Below are 4,731 nucleotides of genomic sequence, written 5' to 3'. Positions count from 1 at the left end.
GTAGAAAATTAAAAAAATAAAATAAAATAAAATAAAATAAAATAAAATAAAATCTCCCTCTGGAAGCAGTTGTGTGTTCCAGCAGTTTATAGATTACAGGTAGGTGTTTGGGTGAGCCAGCTCAAAGCTGGGTTTGGATAGTAGCTGAGTTGATCAACCAACTCAAGGGGAAGAATCCGAAGTGGTGCATCCAGCAAGGTGATGAGACCCTCTGTCCTGCATCCACATCACCGCCAGAACCATCATGTGATAGCTGATAAGGGATTGATCTAGCTCAGCACAGAATTCAGGCATACACATAGCCTCAAAGGGCAGCTCAGACCAAGGAGGTCCACATGGTCTTTGGTTGTGACACCATCCACTGACATCATCACAGACTCCTGCTGTAGAAGGGCCATGGACCCAGACACGGTTCTCAGAGGCAGCACAAGTCCGAATATCACCATGGCTTCAGGAGTCAATACGGGTCTCTCATATTAGGCTGTTCCTCCTCCCTCTATAACAGTTCTTAGTCCTAAATACTTTCTTTGAATCCATATAACCTCTTTAAAGGAAATGCAAGTAAGTTTACTATAATAATACGCTTATGTGTTTAAGTTAAATACTGGCACTATGTATTAATATGCTCTACATGCTTCCAAATACTAGAGAAAGACACAGGGATAATAGTTTTCAGATACATTTTATTATCATTCCCTTTGTATAATACATAATCTACAAATGTTGTGAACAATATGAGTATCCTACTCTTTGGTGGAAGGAAGGGATTGGCATTTCAGGTTTGCTTATCTACTTCTCATAACAGAAATGTGCCTTCAACTTGAGGCTCATCTTTATGGAACTAGAAAAGGATTATGATCCCATTTTACTTGATGCCATGTTCATTCTGGAAAGTCGCATCTAGGTCTGTCTTTCAGGGCAGGTGGGCAGTAGGAAGAAAGGAAAGATGGAAGAAATGGAAAATCCTTGGGCCCAACTTGTCTCACAACAGTGTTTTAGAATAGTCTAGATCAGTGGTTCTCAGCCTTCCTAATACTACAACTGTTTAATGCAGTTTCTCCTGTTGTGATAATCCCCAAGCATTAAATTATTTTTGCTGCTTTTTCATAATTGTAATTTTGCTCCTGTTATAAATCATAATGTAAATATCTGAAGTAAGCAGAGAGTGCTTCCTCATTTTTCAGTTGCCCAGATTCAAATAATCACACAAAAACTTTATTAATTACAAAACTGTTTGGCCAATGACTCAGGCATATTTCTAACTAACTTTTACACCTTAAATTAACCCATTTCTATTCATCTATGTATCACCATGAGTCTCTGGCCTACTGGTAAAGTTCCAGTGGGTGTCTTTCTCCTTTGGCAGCTACATGGCGTCTCTGACTTGGCCCACTCTCTCTATAAATATATCTTCCAGCCTGGCTATATTCTGCCCTGCCATAGGCTAAAGCAGCTTTATTCATTAACCAATAAAAGCAACCCATATACAGAAGGACCTCCCACATCATTCTGACACAGGGAATACACAGTGAGTGCCGTGGGTTGTGAAGCACAGGTTAAGAACTGCTGGTCTTAATCAAGTCATTTTAAGGAATGAGGGCTTAATTCATCCAGAGTGCTCTCCACCCCAGGTAGTCTTAAGGACCTACAAAGCTAAGGGCTACCTATGAAAACTGGATGATTTATTTTCAATGTTGCTTTAGGAGCAAAAGAAACTGCCCTGGAACCAAGGAGATGTGGCCTACAGCTCGGGGAATGACGGCCTTTGTATCATTTTCCAATACAACATGGTAGTGTCACATCCAGGAACCCAGACATGAAGTCGTTCTGGCAGTCTTATTGTTTTAGAGCAGGGCAATAGCTTCAGGGTGCTAAAGAGCTAGGATGATAAGGACAAATATTGGTACCAATCGTCATGGGCAACAGCAGCAGTAGGACACCATCACAATATCTGACAGGAAGTGTCAGGATATGTTCTCAAAGAAAGTGAAATGAGAATGACTTGTCTGGCTGTTGTGGAGCCCTGAACATATTTGACTACTGAGATGTCAAAGATGTTAGGTAGGAAATAGCCCTAATATGATAGATGATTGATAGATAGATAGATAGATAGATAGATAGATAGATAGATAGATAGATAGATAGATACATACATACATACATACATACATACATACATACATACATACATTTTATATGTAAGGTGATATATAAAATATGCATATGATATATTGTTTTATATGCAGTGATATATAAAATCATAAAAACAAGTTGACATCCCTGAAAAAGGTGTGCCATCAGACTCCGATATAATTCCTTTTCCCAGACGACTCTAGCTTGTGTCAAGAGTACAAAAAACTAATCAGCACTAGGCTAAAAAGGAGGCATGAGGCATCTTGTCAACTCTCATCAATTGACGTGTCTGCTCAAAACCCCAAAGCAAGATTCCAGGACTACTAAGATGTCAGACTAGGTCACGAGGCTGTTAGCCAGGAGGATGGAAGATGTGACCTCCCAGAGGCATAGGGTTGCCCAGAAAACAGGGCAATAAGAGGCAGCAATGTAGCAGCATCTCACAAAGAAATATCGCACGGGTGCCAGACTCCCAGGAGATCTGAAACGGGATGCCGGCCCTGGAGCATCTGTGATATTACTGAGGGTTGTCCCACTGGTAGGCATGAGCACCTCTGAGGGGAAATGGGGTAAAGGGGAGCAGTTAAAATGGGCACAATGAGGGCGGACAGTGCCCTCCAGATAGTCCCAATGTGTTAGCCAATATGTTGCCATAGTCGCCCAGAGATCTTGACATCCTGCCTTCTTAGTGTGCGCTGGACTTTTTCTCCCTCTTTCATACGTTCTTCACACTGGCCCCACCAGGCTTCAATCTTAATTGATCTTTGATAGCATCATGAAAGAAGTTAGGGAAATTTCAAAATTGAAAGACAAAGGCTGAAGGGCATAATGCAATCAAAAGGATGGGTGCAGCCTCAAACCAAGGATTTTATTCTCTAAAAGAAATAGAAGGGGGAAGGCAGATAAAGGGAGGTGAAGTGACAGCAGGCCTCTCCCCCTCACCCAACCATGAAGCTTTGAAAGAATCGTGGGAGGGGACAACCTTCTAGGTTCAGACAGAAAAGGGGGAAGCATCGTATTTGAAAACATCACTGCAGGTCCTAAGTTTCAAATTAGAGCTGCCTTTGATTGCAAATGTTTAAACTTATATTAAAGGGAAATGGGCATCAAGGGGATTGCTTCTGAAGCCAGACTCAGCATGCAGCAATGGGACAGTTCCCTCATTAGAATGAAACAGGGACAAAGCTATGATGTGGTACCTTAAGGATCCAGCCTTAACGCCCCAGTGTTGCCATTTTTTACACTGCACTGACCCCTAGAGGCCTTTCTTTGATTTACAGTGTGCTGTGACAAATCGGGAGAAGAGAAACGAGAAAAATAGAATCATGAATAGGGTCGCTTTGCTCTCCTGCAATCACAGTGAGCGTGAAGAGTAGAAAATGGAGCAAAACCCTATCTCACTGAGGGTTAGCAATTAAAACCAAGTTAACAGAAGTAAATTTTGTGAATTTCTCATGCCCTGAACACCAGCAGTTAAGCCTACTGCAGTATTAATCAGACAGATTGAAACGAGCACCTGCATTTTAAATGTGTTTCTCTGATTTCCAGCCCTCTGTGACAGCTGAGACCTCTGGCCAGCTGCCAGGCACTCAGACCCTTCCCAATACTGGGAAGGCAGTGGGAAGCTACGGTCCTATCTGAAGCACATTGCCTTGTCATCTGTCACCTTAACTGAATTTTTTTGGACAAGGGGGCACAGAGTCACCAAAATGCCCAGGTATCACAGTTTAAACATACCACTGTACAGGCAATCAAACTGTATCATTGCTACTGAGGGTCTTGCGTGGGGAGGGGTCACACAAAGACTTCCCTAGAATCTTAATGGAACAAGTAAACCATTAATTTTGAACTCACAGGTCACCCATGCAAAGAGAACAGAGAGAAAACCACACAAATGCAGCACTGGGTTCGGTGAAACTCCCACTGTACTGCAGAGACGTGGGAACAATCCTATATAATGGGATTACTTTTTCAAGGTTACTCTGAGAGTTTGAGCCTCATGTAAAGCAATAAAGGATCCAAAAAGGTTTGGAGCATAGGGTCTCAAATTCCAACTATCCACATCTGTTGCAGAAAAGCTACAGTCTTGCTGTCTGGATAAAGAACAATGTGGATGGCCCAGAGTCCGGGAGTCGAAGCCGGTTGTCAAGCTAGTCCCGTTCCGCGATCCCCTGCCTTTTCTTTCTCTTTCAACATGACAGATGCCGCTGTGTCCTTCGCCAAGGACTTCTTGGCAGGTGGAGTGGCCGCGGCCATCTCCAAGACGGCGGTAGCGCCCATCGAGTGGGTCAAGCTGCTGCTGCAGGTGCAGCATGCCAGCAAGCAAATCACGGCAGATAAGCAATACAAGGGCATTATAGCCTGCGTGGTTTGTATCCCCAAGGAACAGGGAGTCCTGTCCTTCTGGGGTGGTAACCTGGCCAATGTCATTAGATACTTCCCCACCCAGGCTCTCAACTTTGCCTTCAAAGATAAATACAAGCAGATCTTTTTGGGTGGTGTGGACAAGAGGACCCAGTTTTGGCGCTACTTTGCAGGGAACCTGGCATCAGGTGGTGCCGCTGGGGCCACATCCTTGTGCTTTGTGTACCCCCTTGA

At 43.4% G+C, this 4,731-nt stretch overlaps 1 pseudogene; it reads left to right on the top strand.

Annotated features, from left to right (window-relative positions):
- The first annotated feature begins 4,272 nt into the window (after positions 1-4,272).
- Positions 4,273-4,731, top strand: part of LOC102000344 — a 1,194-nt pseudogene continuing 735 nt past the window's right edge.

This window comes from Microtus ochrogaster, chromosome 18 (assembly GCF_000317375.1).
Source record: "Microtus ochrogaster isolate Prairie Vole_2 chromosome 18, MicOch1.0, whole genome shotgun sequence".
Taxonomy (NCBI): Eukaryota; Metazoa; Chordata; class Mammalia; order Rodentia; family Cricetidae; genus Microtus; species Microtus ochrogaster.
This window is presented reverse-complemented; position numbering and strand designations above follow the sequence as displayed.